At 43.1% G+C, this 22,499-nt stretch overlaps 1 protein-coding gene across 1 annotated transcript in view; it reads left to right on the forward strand.

Moving 5' to 3' along the window:
• The first annotated feature begins 5,798 nt into the window (after positions 1-5,798).
• Positions 5,799-22,499, forward strand: part of tenm1 (teneurin transmembrane protein 1) — a 180,394-nt gene continuing 163,693 nt past the window's right edge. Inside the window, 1 exon segment of the mRNA XM_048234047.1 lies at positions 5,799-6,143. The gene's annotated coding sequence lies outside the window, so the exon portion shown is untranslated.

A 22,499-nucleotide genomic window follows, 5' to 3' on the forward strand; every position in this document is an offset into this window, starting at 1 on the left:
ACTGCTGTAGCACTATTATGGTTAGCTCTGGCGTGCTCAGAGGCCTAACATCCATCTGACCTTTCCCATAGGATCAGAGTTGGCAGAAAATATACCCCAGGTCATTTTACAACTCCTCGTCTCTAGGGCGAGCCATCGCTCTTTGATAGGCCATAATCTAATGTGAAGCATGTGTCATCTCAACATGAAAATGGGACCCTTGTGAACATCTTTCATTGTGGATTGTGGAAACTTCCGCTGGCTCCACAGAATGCTGCCCCCCATGATAAAGCCACGAGAGGTAGATAACATCGTATCAGATGAAATGGTATCACCCAATCACATCTTCAGATTCTCTCAAGGACACATGCAGCCCTGCTGGGCATGTTTGCTCAGTGTTGGTTACTCATGCACTCTGCCATGTGTGCATCCGCTCTATAAATACCGCATGAACAGACGTCTGCATTGCATAGAAAGGTCAACTAATCTTTTTTATGTGTCAAAAAAAAAAAAATACATATATATTTATTTTTTTCTGGTGAGGCTTGTATGTATGAAGTGCCCCACAAGACAAAATCATTAACTTATGGAGATGTAAATACAAAGTTGTCTAGTCAAGGCAGCCACTTATTCATCACTGAATACTAGAGAAAGAACTTCTTATGTCGACTTACAATTGTTGCTGTCAGTTCTCAGTAAGTATGAATGAAGACCTCAGAACTGCTAAATTGCACCTCTCTTCCCTCTCTTCCCACACTGGAGGCACTTAACAGCCTCAGAGTCTCCTCAAACATCTCAATTTGCTTGTGTTTTAAAGCATGTAAAGGGTGTATTACTTTTTACCCATTGGTGTCAATTTTTAACATACTGTGTACCCCTTTAGGGTAATTTTCCAAAGTGTAACGTTTAATGAAAGTGAAAAGTTCTGCAAAAGTACCCAGTGCATTGAAAAGGGAGGTTAAGGGTCACACAAGGTACACCAAAGTTACAACGTGCAATACCAGGCACTCCAGACTCATAGTGGCGCTAACAGGAACACCATTCTCTCTATTTTAAGTCAGTGTACCATCAAAATGAGTATGAGTCTGAAGCCTTTAAGGTACTTTAAGGTAAAAAGCTACATGTTCTTGCTTTACCGCAAGACGGAGTGAGTGCTGGCACTGGGCTCTTTCACCCTGAAAGGCAGAGAATGAGATGACGGGGGACCCTGAGATAGGGGGTAGAGACTCTAGGCTGTGTATGGAGTCCTCTGAGCTTGTTAGGTAATGGAGATTCTCCTTGTCATAAAGTTTAATTTCAATCACAGGCTTCAGTGAGTCAGAAAATTCAGCCCCCATTCCTTCGGCAATGGGGCAAAGCATCATTCGTGTCTTAACAAGGGAAGGAGGAGCAATCTACATTTAGGGCTGAATTAACTCCTGCATACTCTCATACACACACACAGGCAAGCACATGCACACACATGCACACACACACTCTGTGTCTCTCTCTCTCTCACACACACACACACACACACACACTGTTTAAATTAACTCTAACTTTGAAGTACGAGAAACTAGCATTTTATTATGGAGAGCCTGTACTCACACAAGGAGATAACAGTCAGTTTGAAGGTTACCTTGGGTAAAACAACACATGCACCTTTCATCATAATCATCTCCTTCATATACTCAGGGCCAGATGTATTAGCGCTTTTGTGCCCACTTCAGGCATATTTGTTTCGCAATGTGCGTGTAAAATCATTGCGAGGTATGTACAAACAGGCCACAATGATGTAAAAGCGCAAACTGCCTGTTGTGGGAGCTGAAAGTGGCAGATTGCGTTTGTCATGTCATGCATATGCATTCATGGGAGGATCCAGGGGAAAGTTAGCCTGACGAGCCAGACCCACATTAAAATGTAGGGTCTGGGCACTCACCGTTCGCAGTGCTCAGTCCGAGGGGCGGGATAATCGGTTGTCTTTCAAATTCCCTCTCCACGCAATAGGACAGCGCTATGAGTCCCATGCGTTTCCCACCAGCGGAGCTAGTTGGCTAGTTCAAACTTTTGCCAACTTAATAAAAGCTTAACTCGTGTCACACTGTTCGCCAACAGCAACATCCATCTTATTTGTTTTCAAGGAGCAGGAAATTCAAGCCAAACCGTTGCAACTCTGGCATCAATCATTATGTTAAGCCCGCCTAACAACTCTATACACGATTTGATTGGCCTGATAGAAGTTTAATTTTTCGAGCTCACAAGTCAACGGAGAGTTGTTAGACTAGCCCTGGCAGCAAATATAATTTGATGCCGCTAGGGTGCGTCTAGATTTCTAGGCTAGGGGAAAGTGGGAGTTTACCGTAAAAAGATGGGAGGGGAAGAGTAAAGAGCGCCTAATTATGTATTCCGCGGTATGTACAAAGACTGCTCCTGAAAGCGCACGTCTATTCTGCGCCTAAATACTTCCGCCTTGTAAAAGCAGATGTTAATCCAAATTGCAGTTCAATGCGTCAATAGGAGAACCTTTCAAAGACAACAGAATCGCTATTTAGAGCATCAGTTTTTGTGGTGAAAGTATTTGTACTAGGCTACCAAAACCAACCTTAACTTTCGTTGGCCTTTCGAATGTCTTACTTTCACTTTCACGTCATTCACTTAAACTTTCCTACTATTCCTATTTGATCCTTTTTAATGTTGTCATCAGTTAACTTCATTCAACTGCGCTTGTATGTAGGCACTGCCATTCAGTTGTGGACATTTGTAAATTGCGTTTATGGGCGGAGAAAGGCAGAGAAAGGCGCAGTTTACACTAAGGATTGAATGATTGATAAATACGACGGAAACTTGGGTCTGACAGCGTTCGCAATCTGTGGTGTGTCCATGATGCTGATAACGCTACGTTTGCAAATGTACGTACATCTGGCCCTCAGACTCTGAGCTCACTAAAGATGCAATGACATCTCCCTCCATTGGATATTGACATTGAATAAATGCAGGATATTTAGTTGAATGACCTAAATGAGCTGTGACAAGTCAACAATTTTATCAGTGTTTTTGGAGAAGATGGGGATTATCAGGCTTGTGCAGTAACTGAGGCACAAATAGTTAGACTTTTTAGTCGATGGAGGTGTCAGCCAGTGGGTTTAAGATTCTCAGCTCAATGACTGGAGCTACAAAAAAGAGAGAATGCTGGGAAATCTATACTTTCTATGGAGCTTTTAAGACTATGATGTTGAATAGGGCTTTGAACACTGAATGGGATGTGGGTAAACAGTCACACACACACGCACACACACACACACACACACAAACACACACAGCATTCATCAATCCCTGGCTGAGCATTTATTTAATAAGGCAGCTATTTCTATGTAAAAGTTTTTATGCGGGCAAATGGCATACAGTGATACAGAGAGAGATGTTCTTTGAATGACAAAGATACCGAGAAAAATGTCAATACTTGTATCTCCTCCTCTAAATGTGTGTGTGAGTGTGCTCTGCTTTTAAATGACAACATTTCAGATTTGCACCGGTTTGGATTGCTTTTGGATCGGTAAGGTTATATTAGCCAAACTAATCTGCTATTTTCACTTCCAAATAATGGTACTGGAACCTTTGGTATTTCACTATGATGATTCAAGAGAGACCAAATAGGAACAACAAAACTATACCTTAATCTCTTAGAATTAAAATTCATATCTTTCAGCCACGTGTTTTATAAGCATTTGGCCTCTCTCTTTCTTTCTCTCTCTCTCTCTCTCTCTCTCTCTGTGCGTGTGTGTGTGAATTTGCAGAAGAGACACAGAATTACCTTTTTTAATCTTGCCATGTTTAATGCATTTATAAAAGGATTATTTGCACCCGTCCTGAGAAGGCCGCCGCTAGAGAAACTATTTCTGTCCTTTCGGATACTTGGAATGCTTCGCAACATCACATCAACTCTGATTCATATAGTATGATGTTACTACTGTGGAAAGACTTCACTGATACCTAAGCTAGCTACTGCCATTGATGAAGGATCAATGCTTGGATCAGGCTGTCTTGAGAAAAAGCATATTCTATATCAAAGGCATATTCTATATTATCACATATTAGTCTGTGATTAACGAAAAACGTTACTGTTTTGTGTTGTTGAACACAATGGGTCAAAGAGTCGATATACAGCAGATCAAAGCCATGTATTGCTATTGCATCCCTAAGGTGTAAATAACCCTGTTAAAATGCTCAGTTGTTTATGTCAAAATTTAATGGTCAAGCAATGGTAAAATATGGTCAAATAATCTTTAAAAACGTGACTATCAGTGTTCATTTTATTTTCTGATGGAGCCCCGGTGTTGAGCTTTATGTCTGCCCCTCCCTGGCCTCCTTTAAAGTATTGTTAACATAACCTTGAGCAATATTGGCTCACAAATGTCATGGCCACGTGAACTTTATTATCTGACTCTCAGCGTGCCTATGATGTGTGACTGATCCTCCATGGAAATGATCCAGGGGTAAGGTCTTCACATGTCTCCTTGATCGGAATGATCTAAGCACAGGGCTAGGCAGGAACATTAACTTTTTTTTCAAAATCATTCTTTCAACGGCTGGGTTTATAAGTGGTAACATTCATGCGTTATCTTCCCTGAGTATAAAGAGAAAGTGTTTGATTGATGATGAAATAAATGAAATAAAAAAAGACTCTTGGCTTTGAAGAGATATCTATGTCATTACCATGAGGTTAATTATTATGTAGAAAAAAAATCGTCATTGCACAAATAAAACAGAAAACAACAGAATTGAAATGTGAGTCTACAAAATACATGGTGATAAGCCCAAGCAGAACATAACTGACATGAATAATGAACTCTCCTTCCATTAACAGCGACTATAGACTGCAATGGAAATTATGCAAGCCAATAGGTTTCTGCTAAGTGAGCTGACCTTTCACACATACACTATCCCTAATCCCCCGTGTGATTGAAACAGCGTTTATGTACACTATGTCTGTGCGCTGTGGGAACATTGATAGATTCTGATGGTAAGAGGCGGCTGCATTGGCAGCCATGCAACTTTAAAAACCTCTGATGTTGGTTTGAAGAGACACAATACCCAATCAATCACACGCATTGTGTTTTTTTTTCCACTGCTCACACGCTAGTCTGTTTTTTGAAGTGTTAGTACAGAAGTATGTTTGTTTGGTAGATGACCTGTGTTGGAGAATTGATTAGTGTCCTAACTGGCTTCTGGTAGATTTTATTGCACACCCACAGACTCTCTCTCTCTCACACACACACACACCTGCCAGAAACACCCACATAGGTTCTAAATGACAGAAGGTCCACCAATGCACTACATAGTTATTTGTTCATTTTCAGAGAAGAGGAGATATGCAGCATGCAAGAATCACAACCAGGAATTTCCTATGTTGAATCACTTGGATGTGAGTATCCATGAATGAAAAGAGTTCACTCAAGGTTAGGCTTCTTACATGGGCAATTTCTGTGAAATTGAAATAAAATGTTCTCAACCAGTTCTAGCATACTCAAGCACTACTAGCCTTATTGTTGCAAATAAAATGAACAGACATTTCATCCGGACATAGCTGAGCCTAAAAAAATGTTTTAAATTCGTCCTTCTTAAACTTATCCTGGAAACAGAGCAACACTACTCTCAGCAGTCAAGCTACAACCAATCCCATGAATATATTTACAGATACATTTTAGCCCAACTATAGTGTATATAATAAACGGTGGTGATTGACTAGTATCAGATTTTCTCTCAAAGCTGCGAGGTGCAACTGTTGGTGACACACCCCTTTTCTCCCGGGCGCATATGGTATATTCCGGTGAGATGCTGTGCGGAGCTCGGTGGGGCTATAGTGTCTGGCTGGCAGAAGAACTCGTGAAGATTTTCGTGTGAATCACAAATTGTCTGGTAGCGGTGGAGTCGCCTCACAGTCCAGCCTCTCTGAAGTATCTGTGTGAATCTCGCACCAGCTTGCTAGCTTAGTCCAGCATCGTTTATCGCATCCGAGAATCTCAACTCTGCTATCCGGTCCGAGCCTGCTAGACTCATTCGACTCGCCTGCATCTCTTCCTACGGATAACCAGGGGTACTGCGCGCAGGAATGTAAATAGCCCGCTGTCATCTATCACAGAAGTGAAGCTTTGGTATGGAACTTAGTACGTTCATCGCATGCAAAGGTAAGCTATGAACTGTCTTAATCGCTGCACAAATACTAACGCCTTGCCTCCACACTGTCTTATCGAACGATGAGCGATTTGCCGGTTGGAAACACAATATAGCCTATTCTCTGGCTTAGGCACGATGTTGTAAGGATTTATTTTCAAAGGCGTGTAAAAGCAGTGCCTGGCTATGCTGTGCTCTAAAGGCTGGCGTGTTTTTCTCACGGAGGCAACGGCCCCTCACGCTAATGTTGGTATTCCCTTTTTCCAGGAAAATCAGCAGCATCAGTTCACGGCAGCATCACCGGCAAACTTGCATGAGGGCGATATAGTAGCCTAGAGATTATTTCACAAATTCTAACAATTGAACTCCAAAATAACTTGTTAAAAGTTTCTGTTGCCCTTAGAAATATAAGTTAGCTACCAACACGTAAATCGTAAATTAAAATGACATAGGTTACCTTGTCCTTAAGAATTGGTTGTTCCAACATAGGCCTACTGCCCAATTCGTTAATGTTTAGGCTACTTTAAAGCCAGTTGATGTTGATGGAGGGAGATTGGGTAGTTAATGGGAAGACTAATGACCGTTTTCTGCTGAGACAACCGCATCATCATCTTCTGACAGCACGTTTGGGGAATAAAAATGGTTGCCTAAACTGTCAAAAGTGAAATAACATGATGCAAAAATGGTGTGCTTAGTTGCAGCATCGGCAGGCTATGCACGCACCCAATACGGCTATGAACAAGGCCAGTGAACACACGGCCCAAGTTACATTTAAATTCAGGACAAAGTGGTCGGGAAGACGCTAGTCATGCTGCGTGTGAAGACCAACTCGGCTGTAAACAATAAGATGATGAACATCCGAGGTAGCCTTGATGGCATCTTCTGCCAGTGAGCTTGAGCCTTGAACGTAGCCAGTTGAGCCTATTAGCCGTTTTTATATTCTCACCGATTTGTGTCGGCATGTAATTTGTCTGTTATGCTGCCTCCTATTCGCAGGTAGGTTGCTGGATCATGGCAGCCTTTTTATACCCAGTCTAACAGCCTAACATAATGTAGCCTAGTTTAAAAATACATCGTTTGCTGGTTTTGTTTAAGCGCTCCTGACGGTAGATTTGGCATATTGTCGTGTGGATAAAGATAGTGTTTTATCTTTTATTATCAATTATCTCAGGAAGAAGGTGTCAACCACTTAAATGGAGTCTAGTTTAGGCTACTCTGTAACTAACAGTCTCTTTAAAGTTAAATGGAAAGGCAAGTGAATAACAGTAGGCCACTTATACACTTAACTCAGATGCTGCTTGAGAAGGAAAGAGTCATGATTAACCTATTTTTAGCTATTTCTTTCGAGAATCAGGCTATATTCAATTGAGAGGCGAACCCCAAGAAATAATCTCCTGTCCAATTTTCAGTTGAAGAGTAATTTCTGCGGGCTGCCTGGGAAAGCACATTTTGAAATCCTTTAGACACAAATTTACTGTAAGAGAAGATTTTCTGCATGTTCAATTTAGCGTCTAGAGGAATGCAGACACATGGCCCTGGAAAGATCCAGTCAGTCATACAGATATCTCACTGAGCCAGATGACTTTTGAGTCAAGCTAGTTTTTTTCTTATCCCCCATGACATTAGGTTTGAGAGAACGTGTTTAAGGTTATATTATGGGATGAAATATTTTCATGTGTCCATTTCCAAGTGATGGGGTGTTGGCTTTTTCATCAACCAGCCTTAAGTTGAATTAGTGTGATGTACAGTAAACGAAACAGTCATCAGTATATACATTGCAAATGTATTAGTCTATTAATGTATGGTAGAATACAGTAGAAATCGTCATCATCGTAATACTTTTTTGCATCAGTGAAACCACTGTGGTATTCACTGATTAAACCACTGTTGGCACAGCGCGCAGCAGTTACTTAAGTTTAGTACTGAAAGCCGAGTATCATTATGGCACATTTACCAGTGACATCACCAGTTAATATGACTAAATTCTACTGCAGGTGTTGTCTTTGTGAAGAAAATGAGTATTAGATTAGACCAATGATCTCGGTTTGTGTACATATACGCCTATCCTCCGATGTTCACACAGTCACACAACCTCTGTAGCCCCCTAACCCCCCTTTCTACTCACACACCCTGCCTCTCTCCCTCAGCTTCCAATCACACACACACACACACACACACACACACACACACACAGTCATACCACATGCACGTACACACACACACACATATACTGCACTGTATGCACAGGCACACACACACACACACACACACACACACACATACATACAGTGGTTTCTCTCAACTGAAAGTTGAAGACTTGCTTGCTATAGAGTGTCACATCAACCCAAGACAGAATAGTGCGGAGTGTACGACTGTTTTCAAAAATCTAGATGATTAATCACATTTGTGTAACATTCGCAGGTACTGAATAAACACAGCACTCACTGTGGTACATAATAAGTCAGATCCACGGAGTATCAAAGAGTTGGTGCTGAAAAACAAGAGAACACAATCATTGTGAATGATTGAACTGTGTATGGAACAGTAACTGACTTTCATTTGGATAGTGTCTTGGAGGTCAAAAAAGAAGAGCTCTGGCGGATTTTGATTTATCTCCAGTGGCTGTTTTTATTAGTTGTTATGGGTGCGGCAGTACTAGCGACTAGCCGCACTTCCTCACTCTGTTCCCCAGGTGGGCTGTAGGCCATGTTATAAGGTCTGAGGTGATATTTACACAGTACTATATGACTGCTCACTGACAATAATGATTTTTTAAAATGTAATGGGCTTGTATGTCTCAGTTGCTCCACACTGTACTTACAATAATAATGGATATGTATTTGCACATTTTTGGAAGTTGTAGAGTATCTCCTCTAGTTCAACAGAATGATTTAATTTCCATCTTAGGCTTGGATTTCGCCCCATTAGGAATGATCCAGGCCTAGTGCAAGGGGAAAATTTGACAAACATAAGGGACGTGTGTGTGTGTGTGGACGTTTGTTTGACAAAAGCACAGGTAGTTACACACAAGGGTGGGGACCAGTGAATTTCATTCATCCTGGTTCTCACACCTCAGATTTGTAATGTGCATTTGAATGAGAATGCTCCCTGTAGTGTGTACACCCCCCCCCACCCACCTCCCATCTGAATGATTGCATGTTTGAGACCCTGTATTTACAGCGGTTGTTGTTCTCTTCGGGCCAGAGTAACGTTTACTAGCCTATCACCCTCATTATCCCATGAGCTCCACACACCCCCTACTACTACCCACAGCGCTCCGTGCCTGCCATCTCTCTCTTTCTCTCTATCTCTCTCCCCCTCTGTCTCTCTCACTCCATCTCTCTCTCTCCCTCCCTCTGCATCTCCCTCCCTCCCTCGTACTCTCTCTCTTTCTCTCGCGTGCCATCTCTCTCTCTCTCTCCCTCCCTCTCCATCTCCCTCCCTCTATCGCACTCTCTTTCTCTCTCTCTCGCACCATCTCCCTCTCTTTCTTTCTCTCTCTCTCTCCTCTCTCTCTCTCTCTCTCTCCGCAGCAGCAGGCTGCAGCTCTGCCCTCCCACGCCTGCGCTGCTGGCTTCAGCTCCCACTAGCCTCCCCGCCGACCTGCTCTTTACCTCTCGCCTATTCAGAGAGGCGCGGAGCTGCACAGCCTCCACTCCGCGCCACTGCCGTCTCTTTCATTGAGAGCTATATAGCTGGCCTTTGTGTGTCGGCTCGGCTCTGAATGTCCCTCGGATACCAGCGCCCTGAGGTGGACTTGTTTAGCGCCTCGCGCTTTCCAATGTCCGCAGCGGGGAATGGACGGCATTTATGTGGCCAGGGTTGAGTTGCTCCCCTACTGGTTTCAGTCAACGCAAAAACATTGTTATGGAAGTACAGTGTTTGTTTTCAGTGAGACCTCCGCTGCCCTTTTGAAAACAATAAATAAATGTATTGACTGCTGCTGGTTTTTAAAATGCACTGTTTGAGGTCAGAAGTGCTTCTACCGCCTACCTTAGCCATTATCACCAATTAACCTGGAATTCATCACCAACATTTGAGTAAAATAGGAAAACTATTGTACATGTTTATGTGTAATTAACTATAAAGAGCAATAAGGTATAACATTAGATTAATGTGTAATCTAAATTTGTTAACAACAACAACAGCGCAGTTGCCACCGATAAAAGGCTTGCTAACATGCTAACTTATGTCTTCTGATGTCATGCTGTGAAATATTTTTCACAGGGTGGTCTAACATTTTGTATTGTTTCAAGGTATTGGAAAATATCTTTTTAGAAGGTGAGTGAATGGAGTGAAGTGCTTAATTACTACTGTAAATAAAGATCAAAAGTCTGGTGCGTGTGTGTGTGTGTGTGTGTGTGTGTGTGTGTGTGTTTGCATGTGTGTGTGTGTGTGTGCGTGTGTGTGTTTGTGCATGCACGTGTGTGTGTGTGTGTGTGTAAAAATGTACAGTATATCTAACAATCTCAGTGGACATACTCATCTTATACCTGCCAGCCCACCATTCAGAGAGGTGTTTGTTGAAGAATATTTAATAACCAGATAGAACTCTCTCAGAAACAAAGAGCCCCTCAAATAAGACCAGGCGTTTCTCCTGCTTTGAAAAGAAAGCCTTTAACTGGAGAAATATAGACCATATTCTAACGCAACATACAGTACATCACAGCCTTGTCTGTGTGATAACTTTCTTCTGTGGCAGCACTTGTCTTCACCCTCGGAGACCTTGGCAGGAGACTTGAATGCGGCATTCTTTACATGAGCATATAAAACATGCTCAAGTGCAGTAGATAAGTAGGCCCTGGAGTAGAAAATGACAGAAATGGCTTTGTGCACATCATGACATAAAGTATTTACAATGCACCAGACATGAAGATACTGTATACACCAGAAGATAAATGTAACAGATATTTTATCATAATATAGTTTTTGTGCTTTAAACCTTTAACCATAAAATGCTTATATTACACTTTGTGATTCAATTCAGTATACTAACCTGATTCTAGAATGTTAAAGAATGTAGATAAATTAGTAGACAATTTAATCAAATAGTAGATAAATTAATTAAACTAATAATAACAGTTTCTTTTGCACAATAAAATATTGTATAATATATTTTTAGTGGTTAGTTTGGTTATATTTTTACCAGGATTTTACAGTAGTGTGGGAATTTAAAACAGAAATGGAATGCCATGTTGGTCCTTCAGCATGTGTAAAATAGGGTCAGTAGCGAAAAAATCCTTTTCCAGTGTACTTTTTGATTGGCTCACAGGCATCATTACTTCAGCTCAGGTTCAGTTAGAGTGCTTCGCATTCACACACAGGAAATCAGTGCAGGGGGGTGGGTGAGTGGTGGGCGCTTTTGCTGTCTGTTCCACACAAGGCAAACATACAGAGGAAACAGTGTTGTTATTTGTTACACCGTTGCTAGTATTTGCAGTCACCTGCTGCTAGCGTCTTTAAAGTCGTCTCCAGAGAGTGGAAGTGTGGGAGAGAGGCGGAATGGCAGTCTACTCCCTAAGAGTTCTCTTCTTTAGAACCGGTAATCATAAGGAAGCAGCCACCTCCCTCCCGCCCAGGTGGAACACGGATCCGTTGAGTGATATCTGATGCCTGCATTTTGATTGATAGCTTAACAGGCTCTCGTAAAAGACGCTGCAGGTAAACATTTCCTCATACACATTCCCCTTTGATGATGCCTCAAATAGTTGCACAATTTATTTCACCACAGGCTCTATTGAAACATACATGTATGCAATTTTCTTGCTGAATTGTTTCGTGCTTCAATACTTCTAGCACAAAACAGTGTAATGCAGGTTGTAATGCAGACCATTATTTCATATGAATCAGTGATTCTGGTGGAAGTTTGTTGATATTTCAGTTCAAATAGCAAATGAAACTTCTCCCTTCTGTGTTGATTAGGGATTGCTGAATGCCTAAAGGCCGGTCCACACCATAAGCGATAACTCTGATATGATGTCCTTATGCTGCTATCAGCCAGCTGTATTCATTGCTAGTGCAACAGGTAGAGTCCATTTGAGAAAACTCTTAAAGGGGAACTATGCAGGTTTTTTAGCTTAATTTACCTTAACTGAACAGCTTCGGAGTCCTTGGAATGGTTATATGACGGCAATGGCCTCAGAGACAGAAAGCAGACTCGCGATGTAAAGAATTGCTTTACTGCACTGCACACATACACGCCAGGCACTGGCTAGAACATGGTAGTGATGGAGTTTCTCAGACATTTGTCATGGCAGAGCCAGCGAAAAGAAGCAGAAAGCAAGTAAACCGTTGTCGGAGGAGCAGGGAAAGAGGAAACTGACCGATTGAGGAGCTGTAGGGGGAGCTCTGCAGAGAAACCTGCGAGTGAAAAGTGAGAAAACACCATAGAAATTGCCAAAACTGCATAGTTTCTCTTTCATTGCTCCTTTCGAACAACATTTTGCAACAAATTAAAGTAAAGAGACGATCCCAAGTCCAAATATCTCACAAGATGGCGAAATGGAACATGTTGGATCTGAACCAAACATGACAGATCTTGCATAGGTTCTTCCTTAGCCTATTTTATTTTTCATCAAGTTGGATGGATATGGATGGATGGATTTGCGTCCTACCGATAGATAAACTGGACTGAACCGTTGCAGCCCTAGTCACAAACACAATTGCGGCTATTTTCTATACAAATCCTATGAAGTTTAGGGTTCACAGCGCTCAGCGCCCTCGGCGGGGAAAACGCCTCGCCACTGACCGTTTTTTTCCCCGCAGCCCTCAGAGCACTGAAAGTTGAAATCTGTTCAACTTTCAGAACAGCACTGGATATGTCAATGTCACTCTCTCCACGACTGTAACCTAGCAACAATAAACACTTGACCGAAGCGGTCTTGAAAATGAGGTTGAGGGTACTATCAGCACAAAAAAAACATTCACAGGCAGTCTGTGTGTGTGTGTGTGTGTGTGTGTGTGTGCTTACATAACTTTAAAAGTAGTGGTCCAATTGACTTCAGATCTTCTGACTTGGTAGATGCTCACCATATCTAGTGTACATGATCAAAAAAACTTCCTCTAGCAGCATCCTCCATCTATTTGACTGACCAGAGTCCCTATGTCATGACTTCCCACAATGTTGCTTATTAATGGGATACAACTTGTATTGTAAAAGAAGAAAATGACAGACAGTGCAAAAGACTCCATGTAAGGACTCCACTTTGTTGTGGATCGGAATAAATACATGAGTTTTTGTTTCTCCTTTTTGGCAGTATTGTTTCTTCCTCAGAGTTACCCAGATATTGTGATGTATCATAGATGCAATGTAGCTCGTTTCAGTTACAATTCCTTTAAATTACAATGGCAAAATTGCAATGTAATCGCTGTATTGTGGTACTATCGCTATTGTGGACAAAGTGTTGGGACATTGTCATGCTGTGTGGTGCTCTGTGATTCTCAGCCCTGGTGCACTTTGTGTCCATTTCTCCTTTCTTGTTTGCTGTAGTGAGTCATAGGTTGTGGTCCAGGAGAGAGGGAATATGTGGTGTGTGTATGTCTGTCTGTCCATCCGTCCAGCCAAGAGAAAGAAAGAGAGAGAGAAAAAAGAGAACATGTGGTGTGTATACGTCTGTCCATTCGTCTAGCCAAAAGAATGAAAGAAAGAGAGAAAGAGAGAATATGTGGTGTGTGTATGTCTGTCTGTCCATCCGTCCAGCCAAGAGAAAGAAAGAGAGAATATGTGGTGTGTGTATGTCTGTCTGTCCATTCGTCCAGCCAGGAGAACGAAAGAAAGAGAGAAAGACAGGATATGTGGTGTGTGTATGTCTGTCTGTCCATTCGTCCAGCCAGGAGAACGAAAGAAAGAGAGGAAGAAAGAGAGAGAGGAAGAAAGAGAGAGATTGGGGGAATGACGGAAACGCGGGGAGAGAGGGATGAAGGGAAGCCAAGACAGTGTGAATAAGAAAAGGATAAAGCACGAGATTGAGAGGAAGAAATAGAGAGGGCGACGGTGTATGGCGGCGCGTGACAGGCAGTGTTCCTGATGCTGGGATGCTGAATGATGTGCCGTATCCAGGCGTGAAGGATGGAGCCAGAGTAGAATGTCAGAATGCGCCACACAGCAGCGTGACAGCTCTGTATGTATATATGTGGATTTTGGTCTTGGTAGCGTGTGTATGTGTCACTGTGCTTATGTGTGTTTGTGTGTGTGGATTTGTATGTTTGTGTGTGCTTGTGTGCGTGTGCATGTGTTTGTGTGTGTGTGTGTATGTGTGTGTGTGTGTGTGTGTGTGTGTGTATGTGTATGTTTGCCTGTATGTGTGTGTGTGTGTGTGTGTATGTTTGTGTGTGTATGTTTGCCTGTATATGTGTGTGTGTGTGTGTGTGTGCTTTGTCCATTAGTGCATGTCGAACGCGAGAGAGATGGCGTGCAGAGGTGCAGATCAGTTTTTCCGTGCTTCGCTGAACAGATGCGTTGGTCACTGACAAGCTGTAAATCATCCACTAGCACCCACAACCATCTCCTCCAGCACACACACACACACACACACACACATGCACACACACACATACGTGCACACATGCACACACACACACACACACACGCGCACACACACACACACACACACACACACACACACACACACACACACACACATCACACACACATGCACACACACACATGCACACACACACATACACACACACACACACACACACACACACACACACACACACACACACACACACACACACACATACACATTTGTTTGTGTGAGTGCACATGTGTTTTTGTTTCCTCAGAACGACCTCTTAGCACAGGTGCCTGAAATTAGCCTCAAGAGGACCTTACAGTTTAGCACCAGGTCTCCAACCGGCATTCTGTCCATCCAGCTTTTGAAGTGGAGGGTGATGAATGGGAGTGTCTCAGTTCGCCCCATGAGGATGTTACTTTGGCCTCTTGAGGTTTCTCACTAATCTCCAGAATTAGGAGTTCAGGGACCAGGGCCACTCTCTCTCTCTCTCTCTCTCTCTCTCTCTCTCTCTTTCATCCTCAGCTTCACTTTCCTCCTTCTTCATCTTTAATGAAGAGAGAAAGGGAGGGAGAGAGGAAAAAGAAGAGATTGTGGGGGAAATGGGAGATGGAATGTGGGAGTGGGAAATTGCCAGCCCTAAAGGAGGGAGAACAGATGGATTGGTCGGGGCTGGGCGCCTGAATGAAACAGAGAGTCAAGACAGAGAGACAGAACAGCGCGAGGGAATGGAAGAGGTAGAGAAAGGAAGAGAGTGAGGGAGAGAGAAAGAGAGAGATAGAGGGGGACAGAGAGAGAGAGAGAGAGATCTCCTTGCAGTGCTGACGAGTTCTCTTTGGGCTGTTCTCTTTGGGCTGTCTCTGCTTGCCCTGTGACAAGGTGAAAGATAATGATAGAATACAGACCCTGGAGAGAGAGAAGAACCATACCACAAACAAAGTGTGTGTGTGTGTGTGTGTGTGTGTGTGTGTGTGTGTGTGTGTGTGTGTGAGCGAGAGAGTGTGTGTGTTTGTGAGTGTGTGTGTCTTTGTGTGTGTGTGTGTGTGAATGTGTTTGTGTCTGTGTCTGTGGCTGTGTGTGTGTTTGTGTGTGTGTGTGTGTGTGTGTCTGTGGCTGTGTGTGTGTGTGTGTGTGTGTGTGTGTGTTTGTCTTGTCTGCTGTAGACAGAGAGAGGAGAGAGAGAGAGAGTGGTGTTTGCACTGATGGCCTGCCGACACATATTCATTGTTAAAGCCAGGAGAAGAAAAGTGGTTTTGAGAGGCTTGTTGTGTGCTGGCAGGTGATTGGCTGTGACAGGTGCTTTAGGGAAACCTTAGGGAGGTGCAAAGCCTTTATATAGGAACACAAACAGACAGACACCCACATTCACACACATGCTTTCACACATTCACACAAACACACACATACATACACACACAGTCACACACAGAGTCACAGTCACACATTCAAAAAACACACACACACACACACACATACGCGCACATTAACACACACATACGCATACATACACACACACAGTCACACACACACACACACCATACAGGAAACACACTCACTTATACACTCACATACTTTTTGTTATCTGTCAGTCACTGTCTCTCTAAAACACCACAGATTTTATAGCAAAATTCCATAAATATTGTATTTAAGTGTCACTACTGACTACCTATCCAATCCATTAGCAGAGGGTTTTTTCTTTATCCAAAATGAGGATTAACATTCAAACTACATTGCAAAATAGACCCTAGGTTGACATCAACAAATACTACTTTACAAACACCTTGAGTCTAGCAGTGGATGAGAGGGCAGACGTTTAATTGTTCGTTAAAGTGTGTGGAAGGAGGTGGTGGTAGATGGAGCAGGATGTAGAAGGAAGGAGAAGAAAGGAAGTGCATGGCAAGTGCATGGCAAGTGCATGGCAAGTGCCTGTTAGGTGTATAGGGTTGTTAGATGTGCTAACTTTCGAAAGACTTGGGTTTTCAAGAGCTTGTTAAAGATAAATAGGGAAGCCCCTGCTCTGGTAGCATTTGGTGGGTTGTTCCACCATCGAGGAGCTACACATGAAAATACTCTGCATTGCTATACATGTACAGTAAGGGTGGCAGTGCCCGATGACGTTCCTTGGAGGAAAGCAGTGGTCAAGGGTTAACATAAGCTTGTATGAGAGCCTTTAAGTGAGTGAGAGCAGACCCACCAATCACAGTGTAGGCAAGCATTAGGGACTTGAATTTAATGCGGTTGATTGAAAAACAGATGTGCCAAATGGTTTAACCGCACAAGCTGGGAGGCCCCTTAGGAGGGCGTTACAGTAGTCGAGGCAAGAGATAACCACGGTCTGTTCCAAGAGATGGACGGCATGTTGGGTTAGGTATTGTATAAAGCCAAGCAGCACAATTAGGTGACAGAGGCAGGCAGCATGGTCAGATACAACATGGCAAGAGAACATATATTGTTATATTAAATATATATCTAATAATAATAATTATAATATAATATATATTGGGGGGAGCATAGGGGAACAGTGCTAGTGCCTCCACTGGTGTGTGTGTTTATGACCGCTGGGTTGAACTATGTAAGAACACCACTTACAGTACTGCCTATTGGAACAGTAATAACATGTTTGTAATGTAATACCAGTTTCAATGAAATGCACTTGTGAAAAGGTAGTCCCTCCTTTTCCCCAATCCGCCTGACCCTTCCCGCAACATGTAAACGGACTATATTTCTATATTTCTCATATTATGTTATTATTTAATTACAGATATATGTTATGTAATTAGTAGGGACCTGTCTGTTACATTTTATGTTCCAATGTTTGTCTACAATTGTCAATGTATGTATTGTCCATGCCCCTCCGGTCATAATGGTATACCCCTCAGTTAATTGGTTGGCTTTATTTAAAGCCTGGGCTTTTTGCTCAGTGAGAAGAGAAGGGAGACTGAAGAGTGTCAACTGGATGAGAGGTTGTATATGGAGTGTTTACACTGTGAAAGTTGTGAGTGCTTAAGAAACCTGTTGGTTGAATTTTGTTTTGTTTTTCATAAAAGTCTTTTTTGTTGCCATTGTGACGCAAAACACATATTTTTTTTAGCACCGTAAATAAATCTGCACTTTTCACCTCAATCCACGTGTGCTGTTTGCTGTGCCTTCTCCCCATCACTACTCAACCTCAGTGTGTCCTTGTCGCCACCATCCTGTGCGGACGTGGACCGCAAGGGCCGTATTTTCACAGCACTACACAGCACTTACACACACACACTAGCGCACACACACACACACACACACACACACACACACACACACACACACACACACACACACACACACACACATAGATCCGTAGGTGTCTTTGCGCGCACGCACATCTTCCATCTGTGACAATCACAGGGATGTCACTCATCAGAGAGGCGTTTGTATTTGAGGTCTGGCTGCTGTAACAGGAGCTGATGGCCGTCTGAGTGCAGATAAGACTTCAAAGGGGTGCGGGGGAAGGCCCTGTGGTCGCGCGTTCGCCAGAGCAACCCGGGAGTGGCGCGGGAGGTGTGGAATGCATCAGGCTTCTTCTTTCTGTCTGTGGCTGTTCGACTGATTAGGTCTGATTAGTCCTGTCACAGACCCCCCCACACCACCTCCCACCAGGCGCACGGAAGAGAAGAGCAAGCACTTGCTTGGCTTCGCCATGGTAACCAGATGCTGATGTGACATTGATCAGCTGGGAGAGCTCCCAGGGCACAACTGGAACACCAGCTCTCAGTGGAATGAGCCCATCATCACTCTACTGGGGAGAGAGAGAGAGAGAGATAGAGATGGCATTTCTCAGTTTCTGTTGGCTGACAAAAGGAAGGAGGGAGAGTGAACGCATGATCAAAGTTTTCTCCATGACACACCAGCTCTCTTTCCTCTCTCACTGACAGTGCAGGTTGTGCATACCGTAGGATGAGGGAGAGAGAGACACCTCGTTATTTCACACTTCACAAGAGCACCGTTAACATTCACCATGGTTTTACGTGAAGAGAGAACACTTTGCTTCAGCCACATTTTTTATTTTGCTTCAGCCACATTTTTTATTTTGCTTAAATAATTTTGCCAAAAGCTGCATTTTTATTGCCTTTTTTTTTGTGTCCAGCACAGCTCCCTGTGTCTCTAATTAAGTGTTCACCGATCATTTACTTAAAATTCCATTGCATGGTTGATTTTCTAGTTTAATGCCCATAATAATAGTAATTATTCAGAGAAATTAGCTGAGAGAGAAAGATAATGGCTGCACTCCCTTGTTTTGTTTGTTTCGCATATTAATGCTACAAGCTGCTTTTTTTTATAACAAACCCACTTGAACCATGCTCTCTTGTATTAGCCTTAAAGAGAGTGTGAAACTGCAACTGCAAACGCCCAAAGGAAACCAGCATCTTCTGTATTCATTGTTTTAGAAGCAAACTCTCAAACAAAACCACTTATAGATTAGTATGATCCCCTGTCAACAACTGTATTGATACAGCATAGTCAATAATGTGCCATTGTTGTTTACCATAATCTCGTAAAGCCATTATGGTAAATAGAGGATCATTACATGCTGCACGAAGCATGCAAACATGAGCTCTGAGGTCGGAGGCACCAGATTGGGTGCTGTAGGGAATAATAAAATCGTTTTTTTGTTTTTTGTTTGTTGTTTTGTTCTTTCTTTTCACCCGCTGTTGGATGCCCATACCGACTCATACGGAGATGCCCGCTGTCTCGCTCGCGTGCGTTATCTTGAAAGCCGCCCTCAGCCCAGGTGCTGGCTGTGTACATTTCAAAGAAGAAAAAATGAAACATCAGAGGGGTCGGCTTGCACCAGCTGTGCACAGCTGATGGGTCTTTATAAAATGTATTTTTTTGTCTGTGTGTGTGTGTGGAGCACTTTACCTGTGCAGAGGTTCAGCTGTGGTCGTAGTGTAGAGCCACTGTATGTTATTGGACTCTGGATTGAAAAGTATGAAGTATGCTTTGTGTCGGGGGACATGACAAATATGCAGATGTGTCCCTCAATACTCTCTCAATAGAGAGAGAGAGAGAGAGAGAGAGAGAGTGAGTGTGTGTGCGTGTGTGTTATCAAGGTGCAACTCAGTCTTGTCAGGTTCACAGCAGAGAGACTAATGTGCCAGTGTGCTGATGGATTCCTCAGTTCTCTCTGGGGGGCGAGTGTTTGATGTCGCTGGCAGGTGTGAGAATAATATATATAATACATTACAGTTATAATCATTCATAACTCTGGGTCCAGGTCTGTTTAGGAAAAGAAGAGCTCTCTGTACTCTCCCCAGGGTCTCATAGAGCCTTGTATTCCTCCCAGCTAGAAGAAAGGATGAAGAGAATAAATACATGTATGGAAAGATAAATGGATAAACGGAGGGCTGACGGCTCCTACACACAGCTCCGTGCGTTGCAGTGCTGGAGACGCATCCCATTCACTTTACATGGGCTCACGTCATCTGTGGGTCCGTTGCGTCGCGTTTCTCCCGTCGCTCGCGATGAGAAGTTCAGCTGTTGCTGCACCGACAGACTGCACCGGCCAATCAAGCCAATCAATGGACAGCACCAGCCAATCAAATTACGGTTATACTTTAAGTCATTTGCATAGCTACCGTTGGGAACACCCACTGGCATGCGTTGACGGAACGCAACTGTGTTTAGAAGCCCTGAGTGGCAGTAGAGGCACCTTACTGTGGGGAGAAATGAGGGAGACAGAGAGGAAGAGATAGAGAGAGAGAAATGGGTACAACTTTGATGTGTGTGTTGGAAGATTAAAGAGACTAAATTATTCTAATGCAGCCCAAGCCTGAGGCTTCCTTTGTGTGTGTCCAAAGCTATCGCTGGTAGACTTTGATCACTATACTGTACCTGACAGAGGCATGGCACAAAATTTCGTCTCGTAGTCCCAGCATAAACTCTAGAACGGCAGATGTGAACATAGCCGCCAACAAGTCGGTTGGAAAAAAAAAATATATTTTTTTTTAAGAAGCTGACATTCAGCACTAGCCTTAAATTGTACGGCGACAAATGTGACATCACAATGCAAATCATGTGGGATATGGGCGGAACTGAGGTAAAAAATCCCACTTGGGCAAAAAAAAAAGTCAGGCCTTTGAAATGTGCTCAACTGACTGGGGTCTGATGGCAAATGTGCTGGCAGACCTGAGGCCATCTCCATGGAAACGGTTGCCGATGTTAAAAAGATGAGGCTTAGTGGGATTTTTTTTTTTTACTCCCTGTGTATTTTTTTTCCGTGTGAGATGAATTTTGAAGGGCAGGCTTTTAGCTTTCCTATCAAAGACAGACATCAAACCTCCTAATGGGCCCGAAAGCAGCGGCAGCAGCACTGAATCAGCAAGACCCTTGTGAAGAGGCAGCCCCCAGCTCAGAGCCACGGGCTGGGCAGTTAATGGACGCGCAACGGTGGCGGTGGTGGCGGCAGTTGAAAAAGGGGGTGGTGGTGTAGTGGGAAGGCATGGGTGCTGGAGAGAAGTTAAATGATAGTGGCAGGGAATCGGCCAGCATGGAGACAAAGGAAAGCAATAATGGAACTAGAAGAGGCACTCAGAGTGCACACAGACCCCCACCAAGGCTGAAACAGAATAATTGTGGATCCACCCCTCCATGCAAATCGTCTCCAAAAATGTATCGGGCTCTTCATTGGTCAACCGTACAGTAACTCCACCAGATTCATGAAAATCCTCCATTTAGCTTTTGCGTAATCCTGTTCTCAGATAAACAAACACACAAACATAAAAATACCAGACTGAACACATTGCTCTGCGGTGCTAATAATCACAGTCGGAGAGAGGGAGGCAGAGAGAGAGAGAGAAAGATGACAGAGAGGTATGTGTGAAAGGGTGAAGAATCTTAGAAGAAGAATAAGTGATGGATTGAGGAGAGGTTATTGATTAGGCTTTGGTAAAGCCTCATTTGTATCTGAGCTGTTGGAAAAGAAATACATTGTAAAATACATAAGGGGCCAGAATTGTGAAGGGTGTTCTTTTTCTTCTAGCTTGGCTAATTGCTCAATGATGAGGTGTTCAAAAATTGATCACGAAATTATGAAGGGTGATTATCCAAGAGGCGTCACCTGTGATTAAATGACAATGAAAAAGTATCAACCTCAGTGTAGGCTTTAAGCTGTGTGTTGAGAAGTTGTAATGCCCATTTCAGGCTCACCCAGTAGAATGAGCACCCTGAGCAACAAGTGATTCATTTTCAGCACTGATTACTGTGTTTAGCCTGGACAGTTAGATGTGGACAGCTGAGCAGGTCACGATCATCGTTCGTAAATTGCGCTCCACATTGCTGTTTAGCTGTGTGCATATAAGCTACGTTTAACAAGTAAGGCTTAAATGTTGACCGGAAAACTTGGGCTAAATGCCCCGTTGTATATTTTGCCCTAGATGTGTGTGTGTGTGTGACTTGTGCACCAGTGTTTGTTTTGTTTATGTTAAATGGCCAAAATGTTGTAAATCCCTCTGGGAGGGCATGTGTTCACTGGAAGCTATGCTCGATTGGAGAGACTACACTTTCTCACTGCCAAGAAGGAAAAGGCCACTTATACAGCACTTCATACAGCTTTTTAAGGGTCCTATTCAAATACCACAAGCAACCACACACAAGCGCAAGGCCAAAAGGGAAAAATCCAATCGCAAGTGCTCAGTCTCTGCATGTCTATGGAAGTGTCTTTCATAAGAACCTTCATGTTCTCCTTTCTCTTTTAAGTTGAAGAACCATCAGAGGTTCTCGGAGGTCCTTTGTGAAGAGTGTAGTTACAGCTCCGAATTGCTCCTCTTCAGTAAACACAAGCCAGGACATAGCTAAACTTAATAATTACATTGA

This window comes from Alosa alosa, chromosome 2, assembly GCF_017589495.1.
Source record: "Alosa alosa isolate M-15738 ecotype Scorff River chromosome 2, AALO_Geno_1.1, whole genome shotgun sequence".
In the NCBI taxonomy this organism is placed as follows: Eukaryota; Metazoa; Chordata; class Actinopteri; order Clupeiformes; family Clupeidae; genus Alosa; species Alosa alosa.